Genomic DNA, 17503 nt, shown 5'->3' on the forward strand with positions numbered 1-17503 from the left:
TGGAGCCATAAGCCAGTAATTACGACATACGAATCACTCGCGCACCGCGCAGCTGTACGATAATGCTCGTGCGTGGGCCCGCATAGCTGAGTCGGTAGAGCGCTAGGTTTTCAACCAAAGGGTCCTGGGTTCAAGTCCCTGTCTGGGCGAAAATTAATACACTTTCGTAACGGCTAATGGAAACCCTACAGAAAAGAGTGAGGCCACGCCGTTTTCTGCCATCAGATTGCTTCTAAAGATGGCGGTTTCAGTTGTCGGGAGTCGCTTCCGCCACTGGCAGTCGTGGCCGAGTGGTTAAGGCGTCTGACTTGAAATCAGATTCCCTCTGGGAGCGTAGGTTCGAGTCCTGCCGACTGCGAAAATTTTCTCGCTCTCAAAAGGCGGACGTTCAGCTGCATCCTAGCAGTTGCGTCACTACTAAACACGTGGGTCACCAGCAATGTGCAGTGCTATTTGATCCAGGGCGCAGCGTTACAGTCGCGCCCAGAAGCCGCAGCTCATCTCCGCGTCTCACAGCCGTCCACCTGGTGTTAGTACAAGTGTCGCCTCACTGGGCAGTGCAGATGTGTCCATTTTAGCTTGCAGACGATGACGTGTAGCAATTTATGAGCTAACGCAAGTCGTATGTTTTACCGTGTGTATCTGCTAGATACTGCCTCTCATACGGTGGAGAGACTCACTCCTTCTTGTGTCTCGTTCTCCGCACACGAGTTGCCCCTGGCATCGATATAGCACGGGTTTTCTAGCGTCAGCGAAGTCAATATTACACGAATCGAGTCGACATGTTTGCTTGTTACGATGACGGAAGAAGAAGAAATGTGTGTGGAACTTCACTGCATCGGCTGCTCGCCTTTCAGCGCCCCTGTGTCTTATCAGACGAAGGTGACTGTGAAATTGGCAACGAGGCAGAGGTTAACGAACACATGCAAATGGCAACCTTCAACGTCAGCCGAAATAGACTGAAGATCTAAAGGTCCCTGGTTCGATCCCGGGTTTCGGCAGGTATTCGTTTTGATGCGACGCCAATGGAATTACTCTGCGTTTGTGATAATGCAACTACCGCTGACAACAAAAATGACTCTCTCCTGTAGCTGTTCTGGTTGTCTAGTGCATGCCATAAGAGGAACTCACTAGACAACTAACTCCCCTAGAAGCAAAAGAATTAAAAATATCCTACCGACTGCATTCCTTTTTCTGTGTCAGGTGGTGAAGAACGTCTTCAACGGAACCGTGAAATGAGCGAAAGCGTGGGAAACATTGCATTCGAAATGCTTGTGAATTTTCCAATTGCCCAGTGAGTGTCGACAAAACACGTAAATTCTCTGCTCCGACGTATGAGGCGTAACAACTAGTGCAATTTGTTGTTGCATCGTGTGCCAGCAGTCTTCGAGAGTGTGTTACGAGCTTAGCGGGATAAGTTTGTAGACAGCATGTAGGCGACGTTTTATTAGTAACGGCCCCATACAGCGATTGCACAACAGTAAAGGACATGAGTCAATGTATAGTTGTGCATTGTGGGAGGTTTTGCAGCCTCGTCCGAGCCCGGATAGCTCAGTTGGTAGAGCATTAGGCTTTTAACCTAAGGGTCCAGGGTTCAAGTCCCCGTCGAGGCGGAAATTTTAACACTTTGGTAGCGATTCGTCTGGTAGCGGTGGAAACGCTACGGAAAATAATGCAGTTACGCCGTTTACTGACACCACAGTGCTTTAAACGGTAGCAGTTGCATGTGTCGGGAGAACACCGCGCTAACGGCAGTCGTGGCCGAGTGGTTAAGGCGTCTGACTCGAAATCAGATTTCCTCTGGGAGCGTAGGTTCGAATCCTACCGGCTGCGTGCGATTTTGCGTACAGAGGAGCAAACATTTTCGCACACATGTGACATGCGTGGGCGAATGCGGGTGCAAACCAGTGACGCCATTCTCAACAAGACGAAAATTTCCGTTTTAAGAATACTGAGTTTTCGCGACGACCGCTGCTTACTGTGGCTATCGGTTCACCTCACACTGACACTGACGCTGGGACTGCAGAAAGCCGTCGCTGAGATCGTGAGTTCACAGATGTGCTCGAAAGTGATGGACAGAGCGAACATTTCATTTTCTTTTTAAGAATCGCAATTTCCATCACTCGAGTGCGGCCAAAGCAGTGGTGCAGCGTTTCTTTTCTTAAGATCTCGCAGCTGCTTGGAGGTATGTCGATCGTTTTAAGACGACAGAAAACTAGCGTCAGCGGTGCGTCAGTGGGAAGTCGGTGAAGTCGCCATTGGAGCCATAAGCCAGTAATTACGACATACGAATCACTCGCGCACCGCGCAGCTGTACGATAATGCTCGTGCGTGGGCCCGCATAGCTGAGTCGGTAGAGCGCTAGGTTTTCAACCAAAGGGTCCTGGGTTCAAGTCCCTGTCTGGGCGAAAATTAATACACTTTCGTAACGGCTAATGGAAACCCTACAGAAAAGAGTGAGGCCACGCCGTTTTCTGCCATCAGATTGCTTCTAAAGATGGCGGTTTCAGTTGTCGGGAGTCGCTTCCGCCACTGGCAGTCGTGGCCGAGTGGTTAAGGCGTCTGACTTGAAATCAGATTCCCTCTGGGAGCGTAGGTTCGAGTCCTGCCGACTGCGAAAATTTTCTCGCTCTCAAAAGGCGGACGTTCAGCTGCATCCTAGCAGTTGCGTCACTACTAAACACGTGGGTCACCAGCAATGTGCAGTGCTATTTGATCCAGGGCGCAGCGTTACAGTCGCGCCCAGAAGCCGCAGCTCATCTCCGCGTCTCACAGCCGTCCACCTGGTGTTAGTACAAGTGTCGCCTCACTGGGCAGTGCAGATGTGTCCATTTTAGCTTGCAGACGATGACGTGTAGCAATTTATGAGCTAACGCAAGTCGTATGTTTTACCGTGTGTATCTGCTAGATACTGCCTCTCATACGGTGGAGAGACTCACTCCTTCTTGTGTCTCGTTCTCCGCACACGAGTTGCCCCTGGCATCGATATAGCACGGGTTTTCTAGCGTCAGCGAAGTCAATATTACACGAATCGAGTCGACATGTTTGCTTGTTACGATGACGGAAGAAGAAGAAATGTGTGTGGAACTTCACTGCATCGGCTGCTCGCCTTTCAGCGCCCCTGTGTCTTATCAGACGAAGGTGACTGTGAAATTGGCAACGAGGCAGAGGTTAACGAACACATGCAAATGGCAACCTTCAACGTCACCCGAAATAGACTGAAGATCTAAAGGTCCCTGGTTCGATCCCGGGTTTCGGCAGGTATTCGTTTTGATGCGACGCCAATGGAATTACTCTGCGTTTGTGATAATGCAACTACCGCTGACAACAAAAATGACTCTCTCCTGTAGCTATTCTGGTTGTCTAGTGCATGCCATAAGAGGAACTCACTAGACAACTAACTCCCCTAGAAGCAAAAGAATTAAAAATATCCTACCGACTGCATTCCTTTTTCTGTGTCAGGTGGTGAAGAACGTCTTCAACGGAACCGTGAAATGAGCGAAAGCGTGGGAAACATTGCATTCGAAATGCTTGTGAATTTTCCAATTGCCCAGTGAGTGTCGACAAAACACGTAAATTCTCTGCTCCGACGTATGAGGCGTAACAACTAGTGCAATTTGTTGTTGCATCGTGTGCCAGCAGTCTTCGAGAGTGTGTTACGAGCTTAGCGGGATAAGTTTGTAGACAGCATGTAGGCGACGTTTTATTAGTAACGGCCCCATACAGCGATTGCACAACAGTAAAGGACATGAGTCAATGTATAGTTGTGCATTGTGGGAGGTTTTGCAGCCTCGTCCGAGCCCGGATAGCTCAGTTGGTAGAGCATTAGGCTTTTAACCTAAGGGTCCAGGGTTCAAGTCCCCGTCGAGGCGGAAATTTTAACACTTTGGTAGCGATTCGTCTGGTAGCGGTGGAAACGCTACGGAAAATAATGCAGTTACGCCGTTTACTGACACCACAGTGCTTTAAACGGTAGCAGTTGCATGTGTCGGGAGAACACCGCGCTAACGGCAGTCGTGGCCGAGTGGTTAAGGCGTCTGACTCGAAATCAGATTCCCTCTGGGAGCGTAGGTTCGAATCCTACCGGCTGCGTGCGATTTTGCGTACAGAGGAGCAAACATTTTCGCACACATGTGACATGCGTGGGCGAATGCGGGTGCAAACCAGTGACGCCATTCTCAACAAGACGAAAATTTCCGTTTTAAGAATACTGAGTTTTCGCGACGACCGCTGCTTACTGTGGCTATCGGTTCACCTCACACTGACACTGACGCTGGGACTGCAGAAAGCCGTCGCTGAGATCGTGAGTTCACAGATGTGCTCGAAAGTGATGGACAGAGCGAACATTTCATTTTCTTTTTAAGAATCGCAATTTCCATCACTCGAGTGCGGCCAAAGCAGTGGTGCAGCGTTTCTTTTCTTAAGATCTCGCAGCTGCTTGGAGGTATGTCGATCGTTTTAAGACGACAGAAAACTAGCGTCAGCGGTGCGTCAGTGGGAAGTCGGTGAAGTCGCCATTGGAGCCATAAGCCAGTAATTACGACATACGAATCACTCGCGCACCGCGCAGCTGTACGATAATGCTCGTGCGTGGGCCCGCATAGCTGAGTCGGTAGAGCGCTAGGTTTTCAACCAAAGGGTCCTGGGTTCAAGTCCCTGTCTGGGCGAAAATTAATACACTTTCGTAACGGCTAATGGAAACCCTACAGAAAAGAGTGAGGCCACGCCGTTTTCTGCCATCAGATTGCTTCTAAAGATGGCGGTTTCAGTTGTCGGGAGTCGCTTCCGCCACTGGCAGTCGTGGCCGAGTGGTTAAGGCGTCTGACTTGAAATCAGATTCCCTCTGGGAGCGTAGGTTCGAGTCCTGCCGACTGCGAAAATTTTCTCGCTCTCAAAAGGCGGACGTTCAGCTGCATCCTAGCAGTTGCGTCACTACTAAACACGTGGGTCACCAGCAATGTGCAGTGCTATTTGATCCAGGGCGCAGCGTTACAGTCGCGCCCAGAAGCCGCAGCTCATCTCCGCGTCTCACAGCCGTCCACCTGGTGTTAGTACAAGTGTCGCCTCACTGGGCAGTGCAGATGTGTCCATTTTAGCTTGCAGACGATGACGTGTAGCAATTTATGAGCTAACGCAAGTCGTATGTTTTACCGTGTGTATCTGCTAGATACTGCCTCTCATACGGTGGAGAGACTCACTCCTTCTTGTGTCTCGTTCTCCGCACACGAGTTGCCCCTGGCATCGATATAGCACGGGTTTTCTAGCGTCAGCGAAGTCAATATTACACGAATCGAGTCGACATGTTTGCTTGTTACGATGACGGAAGAAGAAGAAATGTGTGTGGAACTTCACTGCATCGGCTGCTCGCCTTTCAGCGCCCCTGTGTCTTATCAGACGAAGGTGACTGTGAAATTGGCAACGAGGCAGAGGTTAACGAACACATGCAAATGGCAACCTTCAACGTCAGCCGAAATAGACTGAAGATCTAAAGGTCCCTGGTTCGATCCCGGGTTTCGGCAGGTATTCGTTTTGATGCGACGCCAATGGAATTACTCTGCGTTTGTGATAATGCAACTACCGCTGACAACAAAAATGACTCTCTCCTGTAGCTGTTCTGGTTGTCTAGTGCATGCCATAAGAGGAACTCACTAGACAACTAACTCCCCTAGAAGCAAAAGAATTAAAAATATCCTACCGACTGCATTCCTTTTTCTGTGTCAGGTGGTGAAGAACGTCTTCAACGGAACCGTGAAATGAGCGAAAGCGTGGGAAACATTGCATTCGAAATGCTTGTGAATTTTCCAATTGCCCAGTGAGTGTCGACAAAACACGTAAATTCTCTGCTCCGACGTATGAGGCGTAACAACTAGCGCAATTTGTTGTTGCATCGTGTGCCAGCAGTCTTCGAGAGTGTGTTACGAGCTTAGCGGGATAAGTTTGTAGACAGCATGTAGGCGACGTTTTATTAGTAACGGCCCCATACAGCGATTGCACAACAGTAAAGGACATGAGTCAATGTATAGTTGTGCATTGTGGGAGGTTTTGCAGCCTTGTCCGAGCCCGGATAGCTCAGTTGGTAGAGCATTAGGCTTTTAACCTAAGGGTCCAGGGTTCAAGTCCCCGTCGAGGCGGAAATTTTAACACTTTGGTAGCGATTCGTCTGGTAGCGGTGGAAACGCTACGGAAAATAATGCAGTTACGCCGTTTACTGACACCACAGTGCTTTAAACGGTAGCAGTTGCATGTGTCGGGAGAACACCGCGCTAACGGCAGTCGTGGCCGAGTGGTTAAGGCGTCTGACTCGAAATCAGATTCCCTCTGGGAGCGTAGGTTCGAATCCTACCGGCTGCGTGCGATTTTGCGTACAGAGGAGCAAACATTTTCGCACACATGTGACATGCGTGGGCGAATGCGGGTGCAAACCAGTGACGCCATTCTCAACAAGACGAAAATTTCCGTTTTAAGAATACTGAGTTTTCGCGACGACCGCTGCTTACTGTGGCTATCGGTTCACCTCACACTGACACTGACGCTGGGACTGCAGAAAGCCGTCGCTGAGATCGTGAGTTCACAGATGTGCTCGAAAGTGATGGACAGAGCGAACATTTCATTTTCTTTTTAAGAATCGCAATTTCCATCACTCGAGTGCGGCCAAAGCAGTGGTGCAGCGTTTCTTTTCTTAAGATCTCGCAGCTGCTTGGAGGTATGTCGATCGTTTTAAGACGACAGAAAACTAGCGTCAGCGGTGCGTCAGTGGGAAGTCGGTGAAGTCGCCATTGGAGCCATAAGCCAGTAATTACGACATACGAATCACTCGCGCACCGCGCAGCTGTACGATAATGCTCGTGCGTGGGCCCGCATAGCTGAGTCGGTAGAGCGCTAGGTTTTCAACCAAAGGGTCCTGGGTTCAAGTCCCTGTCTGGGCGAAAATTAATACACTTTCGTAACGGCTAATGGAAACCCTACAGAAAAGAGTGAGGCCACGCCGTTTTCTGCCATCAGATTGCTTCTAAAGATGGCGGTTTCAGTTGTCGGGAGTCGCTTCCGCCACTGGCAGTCGTGGCCGAGTGGTTAAGGCGTCTGACTTGAAATCAGATTCCCTCTGGGAGCGTAGGTTCGAGTCCTGCCGACTGCGAAAATTTTCTCGCTCTCAAAAGGCGGACGTTCAGCTGCATCCTAGCAGTTGCGTCACTACTAAACACGTGGGTCACCAGCAATGTGCAGTGCTATTTGATCCAGGGCGCAGCGTTACAGTCGCGCCCAGAAGCCGCAGCTCATCTCCGCGTCTCACAGCCGTCCACCTGGTGTTAGTACAAGTGTCGCCTCACTGGGCAGTGCAGATGTGTCCATTTTAGCTTGCAGACGATGACGTGTAGCAATTTATGAGCTAACGCAAGTCGTATGTTTTACCGTGTGTATCTGCTAGATACTGCCTCTCATACGGTGGAGAGACTCACTCCTTCTTGTGTCTCGTTCTCCGCACACGAGTTGCCCCTGGCATCGATATAGCACGGGTTTTCTAGCGTCAGCGAAGTCAATATTACACGAATCGAGTCGACATGTTTGCTTGTTACGATGACGGAAGAAGAAGAAATGTGTGTGGAACTTCACTGCATCGGCTGCTCGCCTTTCAGCGCCCCTGTGTCTTATCAGACGAAGGTGACTGTGAAATTGGCAACGAGGCAGAGGTTAACGAACACATGCAAATGGCAACCTTCAACGTCAGCCGAAATAGACTGAAGATCTAAAGGTCCCTGGTTCGATCCCGGGTTTCGGCAGGTATTCGTTTTGATGCGACGCCAATGGAATTACTCTGCGTTTGTGATAATGCAACTACCGCTGACAACAAAAATGACTCTCTCCTGTAGCTGTTCTGGTTGTCTAGTGCATGCCATAAGAGGAACTCACTAGACAACTAACTCCCCTAGAAGCAAAAGAATTAAAAATATCCTACCGACTGCATTCCTTTTTCTGTGTCAGGTGGTGAAGAACGTCTTCAACGGAACCGTGAAATGAGCGAAAGCGTGGGAAACATTGCATTCGAAATGCTTGTGAATTTTCCAATTGCCCAGTGAGTGTCGACAAAACACGTAAATTCTCTGCTCCGACGTATGAGGCGTAACAACTAGTGCAATTTGTTGTTGCATCGTGTGCCAGCAGTCTTCGAGAGTGTGTTACGAGCTTAGCGGGATAAGTTTGTAGACAGCATGTAGGCGACGTTTTATTAGTAACGGCCCCATACAGCGATTGCACAACAGTAAAGGACATGAGTCAATGTATAGTTGTGCATTGTGGGAGGTTTTGCAGCCTCGTCCGAGCCCGGATAGCTCAGTTGGTAGAGCATTAGGCTTTTAACCTAAGGGTCCAGGGTTCAAGTCCCCGTCGAGGCGGAAATTTTAACACTTTGGTAGCGATTCGTCTGGTAGCGGTGGAAACGCTACGGAAAATAATGCAGTTACGCCGTTTACTGACACCACAGTGCTTTAAACGGTAGCAGTTGCATGTGTCGGGAGAACACCGCGCTAACGGCAGTCGTGGCCGAGTGGTTAAGGCGTCTGACTCGAAATCAGATTTCCTCTGGGAGCGTAGGTTCGAATCCTACCGGCTGCGTGCGATTTTGCGTACAGAGGAGCAAACATTTTCGCACACATGTGACATGCGTGGGCGAATGCGGGTGCAAACCAGTGACGCCATTCTCAACAAGACGAAAATTTCCGTTTTAAGAATACTGAGTTTTCGCGACGACCGCTGCTTACTGTGGCTATCGGTTCACCTCACACTGACACTGACGCTGGGACTGCAGAAAGCCGTCGCTGAGATCGTGAGTTCACAGATGTGCTCGAAAGTGATGGACAGAGCGAACATTTCATTTTCTTTTTAAGAATCGCAATTTCCATCACTCGAGTGCGGCCAAAGCAGTGGTGCAGCGTTTCTTTTCTTAAGATCTCGCAGCTGCTTGGAGGTATGTCGATCGTTTTAAGACGACAGAAAACTAGCGTCAGCGGTGCGTCAGTGGGAAGTCGGTGAAGTCGCCATTGGAGCCATAAGCCAGTAATTACGACATACGAATCACTCGCGCACCGCGCAGCTGTACGATAATGCTCGTGCGTGGGCCCGCATAGCTGAGTCGGTAGAGCGCTAGGTTTTCAACCAAAGGGTCCTGGGTTCAAGTCCCTGTCTGGGCGAAAATTAATACACTTTCGTAACGGCTAATGGAAACCCTACAGAAAAGAGTGAGGCCACGCCGTTTTCTGCCATCAGATTGCTTCTAAAGATGGCGGTTTCAGTTGTCGGGAGTCGCTTCCGCCACTGGCAGTCGTGGCCGAGTGGTTAAGGCGTCTGACTTGAAATCAGATTCCCTCTGGGAGCGTAGGTTCGAGTCCTGCCGACTGCGAAAATTTTCTCGCTCTCAAAAGGCGGACGTTCAGCTGCATCCTAGCAGTTGCGTCACTACTAAACACGTGGGTCACCAGCAATGTGCAGTGCTATTTGATCCAGGGCGCAGCGTTACAGTCGCGCCCAGAAGCCGCAGCTCATCTCCGCGTCTCACAGCCGTCCACCTGGTGTTAGTACAAGTGTCGCCTCACTGGGCAGTGCAGATGTGTCCATTTTAGCTTGCAGACGATGACGTGTAGCAATTTATGAGCTAACGCAAGTCGTATGTTTTACCGTGTGTATCTGCTAGATACTGCCTCTCATACGGTGGAGAGACTCACTCCTTCTTGTGTCTCGTTCTCCGCACACGAGTTGCCCCTGGCATCGATATAGCACGGGTTTTCTAGCGTCAGCGAAGTCAATATTACACGAATCGAGTCGACATGTTTGCTTGTTACGATGACGGAAGAAGAAGAAATGTGTGTGGAACTTCACTGCATCGGCTGCTCGCCTTTCAGCGCCCCTGTGTCTTATCAGACGAAGGTGACTGTGAAATTGGCAACGAGGCAGAGGTTAACGAACACATGCAAATGGCAACCTTCAACGTCAGCCGAAATAGACTGAAGATCTAAAGGTCCCTGGTTCGATCCCGGGTTTCGGCAGGTATTCGTTTTGATGCGACGCCAATGGAATTACTCTGCGTTTGTGATAATGCAACTACCGCTGACAACAAAAATGACTCTCTCCTGTAGCTGTTCTGGTTGTCTAGTGCATGCCATAAGAGGAACTCACTAGACAACTAACTCCCCTAGAAGCAAAAGAATTAAAAATATCCTACCGACTGCATTCCTTTTTCTGTGTCAGGTGGTGAAGAACGTCTTCAACGGAACCGTGAAATGAGCGAAAGCGTGGGAAACATTGCATTCGAAATGCTTGTGAATTTTCCAATTGCCCAGTGAGTGTCGACAAAACACGTAAATTCTCTGCTCCGACGTATGAGGCGTAACAACTAGTGCAATTTGTTGTTGCATCGTGTGCCAGCAGTCTTCGAGAGTGTGTTACGAGCTTAGCGGGATAAGTTTGTAGACAGCATGTAGGCGACGTTTTATTAGTAACGGCCCCATACAGCGATTGCACAACAGTAAAGGACATGAGTCAATGTATAGTTGTGCATTGTGGGAGGTTTTGCAGCCTCGTCCGAGCCCGGATAGCTCAGTTGGTAGAGCATTAGGCTTTTAACCTAAGGGTCCAGGGTTCAAGTCCCCGTCGAGGCGGAAATTTTAACACTTTGGTAGCGATTCGTCTGGTAGCGGTGGAAACGCTACGGAAAATAATGCAGTTACGCCGTTTACTGACACCACAGTGCTTTAAACGGTAGCAGTTGCATGTGTCGGGAGAACACCGCGCTAACGGCAGTCGTGGCCGAGTGGTTAAGGCGTCTGACTCGAAATCAGATTTCCTCTGGGAGCGTAGGTTCGAATCCTACCGGCTGCGTGCGATTTTGCGTACAGAGGAGCAAACATTTTCGCACACATGTGACATGCGTGGGCGAATGCGGGTGCAAACCAGTGACGCCATTCTCAACAAGACGAAAATTTCCGTTTTAAGAATACTGAGTTTTCGCGACGACCGCTGCTTACTGTGGCTATCGGTTCACCTCACACTGACACTGACGCTGGGACTGCAGAAAGCCGTCGCTGAGATCGTGAGTTCACAGATGTGCTCGAAAGTGATGGACAGAGCGAACATTTCATTTTCTTTTTAAGAATCGCAATTTCCATCACTCGAGTGCGGCCAAAGCAGTGGTGCAGCGTTTCTTTTCTTAAGATCTCGCAGCTGCTTGGAGGTATGTCGATCGTTTTAAGACGACAGAAAACTAGCGTCAGCGGTGCGTCAGTGGGAAGTCGGTGAAGTCGCCATTGGAGCCATAAGCCAGTAATTACGACATACGAATCACTCGCGCACCGCGCAGCTGTACGATAATGCTCGTGCGTGGGCCCGCATAGCTGAGTCGGTAGAGCGCTAGGTTTTCAACCAAAGGGTCCTGGGTTCAAGTCCCTGTCTGGGCGAAAATTAATACACTTTCGTAACGGCTAATGGAAACCCTACAGAAAAGAGTGAGGCCACGCCGTTTTCTGCCATCAGATTGCTTCTAAAGATGGCGGTTTCAGTTGTCGGGAGTCGCTTCCGCCACTGGCAGTCGTGGCCGAGTGGTTAAGGCGTCTGACTTGAAATCAGATTCCCTCTGGGAGCGTAGGTTCGAGTCCTGCCGACTGCGAAAATTTTCTCGCTCTCAAAAGGCGGACGTTCAGCTGCATCCTAGCAGTTGCGTCACTACTAAACACGTGGGTCACCAGCAATGTGCAGTGCTATTTGATCCAGGGCGCAGCGTTACAGTCGCGCCCAGAAGCCGCAGCTCATCTCCGCGTCTCACAGCCGTCCACCTGGTGTTAGTACAAGTGTCGCCTCACTGGGCAGTGCAGATGTGTCCATTTTAGCTTGCAGACGATGACGTGTAGCAATTTATGAGCTAACGCAAGTCGTATGTTTTACCGTGTGTATCTGCTAGATACTGCCTCTCATACGGTGGAGAGACTCACTCCTTCTTGTGTCTCGTTCTCCGCACACGAGTTGCCCCTGGCATCGATATAGCACGGGTTTTCTAGCGTCAGCGAAGTCAATATTACACGAATCGAGTCGACATGTTTGCTTGTTACGATGACGGAAGAAGAAGAAATGTGTGTGGAACTTCACTGCATCGGCTGCTCGCCTTTCAGCGCCCCTGTGTCTTATCAGACGAAGGTGACTGTGAAATTGGCAACGAGGCAGAGGTTAACGAACACATGCAAATGGCAACCTTCAACGTCAGCCGAAATAGACTGAAGATCTAAAGGTCCCTGGTTCGATCCCGGGTTTCGGCAGGTATTCGTTTTGATGCGACGCCAATGGAATTACTCTGCGTTTGTGATAATGCAACTACCGCTGACAACAAAAATGACTCTCTCCTGTAGCTGTTCTGGTTGTCTAGTGCATGCCATAAGAGGAACTCACTAGACAACTAACTCCCCTAGAAGCAAAAGAATTAAAAATATCCTACCGACTGCATTCCTTTTTCTGTGTCAGGTGGTGAAGAACGTCTTCAACGGAACCGTGAAATGAGCGAAAGCGTGGGAAACATTGCATTCGAAATGCTTGTGAATTTTCCAATTGCCCAGTGAGTGTCGACAAAACACGTAAATTCTCTGCTCCGACGTATGAGGCGTAACAACTAGTGCAATTTGTTGTTGCATCGTGTGCCAGCAGTCTTCGAGAGTGTGTTACGAGCTTAGCGGGATAAGTTTGTAGACAGCATGTAGGCGACGTTTTATTAGTAACGGCCCCATACAGCGATTGCACAACAGTAAAGGACATGAGTCAATGTATAGTTGTGCATTGTGGGAGGTTTTGCAGCCTCGTCCGAGCCCGGATAGCTCAGTTGGTAGAGCATTAGGCTTTTAACCTAAGGGTCCAGGGTTCAAGTCCCCGTCGAGGCGGAAATTTTAACACTTTGGTAGCGATTCGTCTGGTAGCGGTGGAAACGCTACGGAAAATAATGCAGTTACGCCGTTTACTGACACCACAGTGCTTTAAACGGTAGCAGTTGCATGTGTCGGGAGAACACCGCGCTAACGGCAGTCGTGGCCGAGTGGTTAAGGCGTCTGACTCGAAATCAGATTTCCTCTGGGAGCGTAGGTTCGAATCCTACCGGCTGCGTGCGATTTTGCGTACAGAGGAGCAAACATTTTCGCACACATGTGACATGCGTGGGCGAATGCGGGTGCAAACCAGTGACGCCATTCTCAACAAGACGAAAATTTCCGTTTTAAGAATACTGAGTTTTCGCGACGACCGCTGCTTACTGTGGCTATCGGTTCACCTCACACTGACACTGACGCTGGGACTGCAGAAAGCCGTCGCTGAGATCGTGAGTTCACAGATGTGCTCGAAAGTGATGGACAGAGCGAACATTTCATTTTCTTTTTAAGAATCGCAATTTCCATCACTCGAGTGCGGCCAAAGCAGTGGTGCAGCGTTTCTTTTCTTAAGATCTCGCAGCTGCTTGGAGGTATGTCGATCGTTTTAAGACGACAGAAAACTAGCGTCAGCGGTGCGTCAGTGGGAAGTCGGTGAAGTCGCCATTGGAGCCATAAGCCAGTAATTACGACATACGAATCACTCGCGCACCGCGCAGCTGTACGATAATGCTCGTGCGTGGGCCCGCATAGCTGAGTCGGTAGAGCGCTAGGTTTTCAACCAAAGGGTCCTGGGTTCAAGTCCCTGTCTGGGCGAAAATTAATACACTTTCGTAACGGCTAATGGAAACCCTACAGAAAAGAGTGAGGCCACGCCGTTTTCTGCCATCAGATTGCTTCTAAAGATGGCGGTTTCAGTTGTCGGGAGTCGCTTCCGCCACTGGCAGTCGTGGCCGAGTGGTTAAGGCGTCTGACTTGAAATCAGATTCCCTCTGGGAGCGTAGGTTCGAGTCCTGCCGACTGCGAAAATTTTCTCGCTCTCAAAAGGCGGACGTTCAGCTGCATCCTAGCAGTTGCGTCACTACTAAACACGTGGGTCACCAGCAATGTGCAGTGCTATTTGATCCAGGGCGCAGCGTTACAGTCGCGCCCAGAAGCCGCAGCTCATCTCCGCGTCTCACAGCCGTCCACCTGGTGTTAGTACAAGTGTCGCCTCACTGGGCAGTGCAGATGTGTCCATTTTAGCTTGCAGACGATGACGTGTAGCAATTTATGAGCTAACGCAAGTCGTATGTTTTACCGTGTGTATCTGCTAGATACTGCCTCTCATACGGTGGAGAGACTCACTCCTTCTTGTGTCTCGTTCTCCGCACACGAGTTGCCCCTGGCATCGATATAGCACGGGTTTTCTAGCGTCAGCGAAGTCAATATTACACGAATCGAGTCGACATGTTTGCTTGTTACGATGACGGAAGAAGAAGAAATGTGTGTGGAACTTCACTGCATCGGCTGCTCGCCTTTCAGCGCCCCTGTGTCTTATCAGACGAAGGTGACTGTGAAATTGGCAACGAGGCAGAGGTTAACGAACACATGCAAATGGCAACCTTCAACGTCAGCCGAAATAGACTGAAGATCTAAAGGTCCCTGGTTCGATCCCGGGTTTCGGCAGGTATTCGTTTTGATGCGACGCCAATGGAATTACTCTGCGTTTGTGATAATGCAACTACCGCTGACAACAAAAATGACTCTCTCCTGTAGCTGTTCTGGTTGTCTAGTGCATGCCATAAGAGGAACTCACTAGACAACTAACTCCCCTAGAAGCAAAAGAATTAAAAATATCCTACCGACTGCATTCCTTTTTCTGTGTCAGGTGGTGAAGAACGTCTTCAACGGAACCGTGAAATGAGCGAAAGCGTGGGAAACATTGCATTCGAAATGCTTGTGAATTTTCCAATTGCCCAGTGAGTGTCGACAAAACACGTAAATTCTCTGCTCCGACGTATGAGGCGTAACAACTAGTGCAATTTGTTGTTGCATCGTGTGCCAGCAGTCTTCGAGAGTGTGTTACGAGCTTAGCGGGATAAGTTTGTAGACAGCATGTAGGCGACGTTTTATTAGTAACGGCCCCATACAGCGATTGCACAACAGTAAAGGACATGAGTCAATGTATAGTTGTGCATTGTGGGAGGTTTTGCAGCCTCGTCCGAGCCCGGATAGCTCAGTTGGTAGAGCATTAGGCTTTTAACCTAAGGGTCCAGGGTTCAAGTCCCCGTCGAGGCGGAAATTTTAACACTTTGGTAGCGATTCGTCTGGTAGCGGTGGAAACGCTACGGAAAATAATGCAGTTACGCCGTTTACTGACACCACAGTGCTTTAAACGGTAGCAGTTGCATGTGTCGGGAGAACACCGCGCTAACGGCAGTCGTGGCCGAGTGGTTAAGGCGTCTGACTCGAAATCAGATTCCCTCTGGGAGCGTAGGTTCGAATCCTACCGGCTGCGTGCGATTTTGCGTACAGAGGAGCAAACATTTTCGCACACATGTGACATGCGTGGGCGAATGCGGGTGCAAACCAGTGACGCCATTCTCAACAAGACGAAAATTTCCGTTTTAAGAATACTGAGTTTTCGCGACGACCGCTGCTTACTGTGGCTATCGGTTCACCTCACACTGACACTGACGCTGGGACTGCAGAAAGCCGTCGCTGAGATCGTGAGTTCACAGATGTGCTCGAAAGTGATGGACAGAGCGAACATTTCATTTTCTTTTTAAGAATCGCAATTTCCATCACTCGAGTGCGGCCAAAGCAGTGGTGCAGCGTTTCTTTTCTTAAGATCTCGCAGCTGCTTGGAGGTATGTCGATCGTTTTAAGACGACAGAAAACTAGCGTCAGCGGTGCGTCAGTGGGAAGTCGGTGAAGTCGCCATTGGAGCCATAAGCCAGTAATTACGACATACGAATCACTCGCGCACCGCGCAGCTGTACGATAATGCTCGTGCGTGGGCCCGCATAGCTGAGTCGGTAGAGCGCTAGGTTTTCAACCAAAGGGTCCTGGGTTCAAGTCCCTGTCTGGGCGAAAATTAATACACTTTCGTAACGGCTAGTGGAAACCCTACAGAAAAGAGTGAGGCCACGCCGTTTTCTGCCATCAGATTGCTTCTAAAGATGGCGGTTTCAGTTGTCGGGAGTCGCTTCCGCCACTGGCAGTCGTGGCCGAGTGGTTAAGGCGTCTGACTTGAAATCAGATTCCCTCTGGGAGCGTAGGTTCGAGTCCTGCCGACTGCGAAAATTTTCTCGCTCTCAAAAGGCGGACGTTCAGCTGCATCCTAGCAGTTGCGTCACTACTAAACACGTGGGTCACCAGCAATGTGCAGTGCTATTTGATCCAGGGCGCAGCGTTACAGTCGCGCCCAGAAGCCGCAGCTCATCTCCGCGTCTCACAGCCGTCCACCTGGTGTTAGTACAAGTGTCGCCTCACTGGGCAGTGCAGATGTGTCCATTTTAGCTTGCAGACGATGACGTGTAGCAATTTATGAGCTAACGCAAGTCGTATGTTTTACCGTGTGTATCTGCTAGATACTGCCTCTCATACGGTGGAGAGACTCACTCCTTCTTGTGTCTCGTTCTCCGCACACGAGTTGCCCCTGGCATCGATATAGCACGGGTTTTCTAGCGTCAGCGAAGTCAATATTACACGAATCGAGTCGACATGTTTGCTTGTTACGATGACGGAAGAAGAAGAAATGTGTGTGGAACTTCACTGCATCGGCTGCTCGCCTTTCAGCGCCCCTGTGTCTTATCAGACGAAGGTGACTGTGAAATTGGCAACGAGGCAGAGGTTAACGAACACATGCAAATGGCAACCTTCAACGTCAGCCGAAATAGACTGAAGATCTAAAGGTCCCTGGTTCGATCCCGGGTTTCGGCAGGTATTCGTTTTGATGCGACGCCAATGGAATTACTCTGCGTTTGTGATAATGCAACTACCGCTGACAACAAAAATGACTCTCTCCTGTAGCTGTTCTGGTTGTCTAGTGCATGCCATAAGAGGAACTCACTAGACAACTAACTCCCCTAGAAGCAAAAGAATTAAAAATATCCTACCGACTGCATTCCTTTTTCTGTGTCAGGTGGTGAAGAACGTCTTCAACGGAACCGTGAAATGAGCGAAAGCGTGGGAAACATTGCATTCGAAATGCTTGTGAATTTTCCAATTGCCCAGTGAGTGTCGACAAAACACGTAAATTCTCTGCTCCGACGTATGAGGCGTAACAACTAGTGCAATTTGTTGTTGCATCGTGTGCCAGCAGTCTTCGAGAGTGTGTTACGAGCTTAGCGGGATAAGTTTGTAGACAGCATGTAGGCGACGTTTTATTAGTAACGGCCCCATACAGCGATTGCACAACAGTAAAGGACATGAGTCAATGTATAGTTGTGCATTGTGGGAGGTTTTGCAGCCTCGTCCGAGCCCGGATAGCTCAGTTGGTAGAGCATTAGGCTTTTAACCTAAGGGTCCAGGGTTCAAGTCCCCGTCGAGGCGGAAATTTTAACACTTTGGTAGCGATTCGTCTGGTAGCGGTGGAAACGCTACGGAAAATAATGCAGTTACGCCGTTTA

The 17503-nt window shown here is 49.6% G+C and overlaps 23 non-coding genes across 23 annotated transcripts; all 23 read left to right on the top strand.

Annotated features, from left to right (window-relative positions):
- The first annotated feature begins 276 nt into the window (after nt 1-276).
- Nucleotides 277-358, top strand: Trnas-uga. Its single transcript has one exon. It is a non-coding gene; the product is annotated as a tRNA-Ser (tRNA).
- A 1182-nt stretch (nt 359-1540) lies between these two features.
- Nucleotides 1541-1613, top strand: Trnak-uuu. Its single transcript has one exon. It is a non-coding gene; the product is annotated as a tRNA-Lys (tRNA).
- A 138-nt stretch (nt 1614-1751) lies between these two features.
- On the top strand, nt 1752-1833 carry Trnas-cga. Its single transcript has one exon. It is a non-coding gene; the product is annotated as a tRNA-Ser (tRNA).
- Nucleotides 1834-2535: 702 nt separating this feature from the next.
- Trnas-uga lies at nt 2536-2617 on the top strand. The gene has a single exon. It is a non-coding gene; the product is annotated as a tRNA-Ser (tRNA).
- Nucleotides 2618-3799: 1182 nt separating this feature from the next.
- Nucleotides 3800-3872, top strand: Trnak-uuu. Its single transcript has one exon. It is a non-coding gene; the product is annotated as a tRNA-Lys (tRNA).
- Nucleotides 3873-4010: 138 nt separating this feature from the next.
- Nucleotides 4011-4092, top strand: Trnas-cga. The gene has a single exon. It is a non-coding gene; the product is annotated as a tRNA-Ser (tRNA).
- Nucleotides 4093-4794: 702 nt separating this feature from the next.
- Trnas-uga lies at nt 4795-4876 on the top strand. Its single transcript has one exon. It is a non-coding gene; the product is annotated as a tRNA-Ser (tRNA).
- Nucleotides 4877-6058: 1182 nt separating this feature from the next.
- Nucleotides 6059-6131, top strand: Trnak-uuu. Its single transcript has one exon. It is a non-coding gene; the product is annotated as a tRNA-Lys (tRNA).
- A 138-nt stretch (nt 6132-6269) lies between these two features.
- Trnas-cga lies at nt 6270-6351 on the top strand. The gene has a single exon. It is a non-coding gene; the product is annotated as a tRNA-Ser (tRNA).
- A 702-nt stretch (nt 6352-7053) lies between these two features.
- Nucleotides 7054-7135, top strand: Trnas-uga. The gene has a single exon. It is a non-coding gene; the product is annotated as a tRNA-Ser (tRNA).
- A 1182-nt stretch (nt 7136-8317) lies between these two features.
- Trnak-uuu lies at nt 8318-8390 on the top strand. The gene has a single exon. It is a non-coding gene; the product is annotated as a tRNA-Lys (tRNA).
- A 138-nt stretch (nt 8391-8528) lies between these two features.
- On the top strand, nt 8529-8610 carry Trnas-cga. Its single transcript has one exon. It is a non-coding gene; the product is annotated as a tRNA-Ser (tRNA).
- A 702-nt stretch (nt 8611-9312) lies between these two features.
- Nucleotides 9313-9394, top strand: Trnas-uga. Its single transcript has one exon. It is a non-coding gene; the product is annotated as a tRNA-Ser (tRNA).
- A 1182-nt stretch (nt 9395-10576) lies between these two features.
- On the top strand, nt 10577-10649 carry Trnak-uuu. The gene has a single exon. It is a non-coding gene; the product is annotated as a tRNA-Lys (tRNA).
- Nucleotides 10650-10787: 138 nt separating this feature from the next.
- Nucleotides 10788-10869, top strand: Trnas-cga. The gene has a single exon. It is a non-coding gene; the product is annotated as a tRNA-Ser (tRNA).
- Nucleotides 10870-11571: 702 nt separating this feature from the next.
- Trnas-uga lies at nt 11572-11653 on the top strand. The gene has a single exon. It is a non-coding gene; the product is annotated as a tRNA-Ser (tRNA).
- A 1182-nt stretch (nt 11654-12835) lies between these two features.
- On the top strand, nt 12836-12908 carry Trnak-uuu. The gene has a single exon. It is a non-coding gene; the product is annotated as a tRNA-Lys (tRNA).
- Nucleotides 12909-13046: 138 nt separating this feature from the next.
- Trnas-cga lies at nt 13047-13128 on the top strand. Its single transcript has one exon. It is a non-coding gene; the product is annotated as a tRNA-Ser (tRNA).
- Nucleotides 13129-13830: 702 nt separating this feature from the next.
- Trnas-uga lies at nt 13831-13912 on the top strand. Its single transcript has one exon. It is a non-coding gene; the product is annotated as a tRNA-Ser (tRNA).
- A 1182-nt stretch (nt 13913-15094) lies between these two features.
- On the top strand, nt 15095-15167 carry Trnak-uuu. The gene has a single exon. It is a non-coding gene; the product is annotated as a tRNA-Lys (tRNA).
- Nucleotides 15168-15305: 138 nt separating this feature from the next.
- Nucleotides 15306-15387, top strand: Trnas-cga. The gene has a single exon. It is a non-coding gene; the product is annotated as a tRNA-Ser (tRNA).
- A 702-nt stretch (nt 15388-16089) lies between these two features.
- On the top strand, nt 16090-16171 carry Trnas-uga. Its single transcript has one exon. It is a non-coding gene; the product is annotated as a tRNA-Ser (tRNA).
- A 1182-nt stretch (nt 16172-17353) lies between these two features.
- On the top strand, nt 17354-17426 carry Trnak-uuu. Its single transcript has one exon. It is a non-coding gene; the product is annotated as a tRNA-Lys (tRNA).
- Nucleotides 17427-17503: the final 77 nt, after the last annotated feature.

This window comes from Schistocerca americana, unplaced genomic scaffold (genome assembly GCF_021461395.2).
Source record: "Schistocerca americana isolate TAMUIC-IGC-003095 unplaced genomic scaffold, iqSchAmer2.1 HiC_scaffold_178, whole genome shotgun sequence".
NCBI lineage: Eukaryota > Metazoa > Arthropoda > Insecta > Orthoptera > Acrididae > Schistocerca > Schistocerca americana.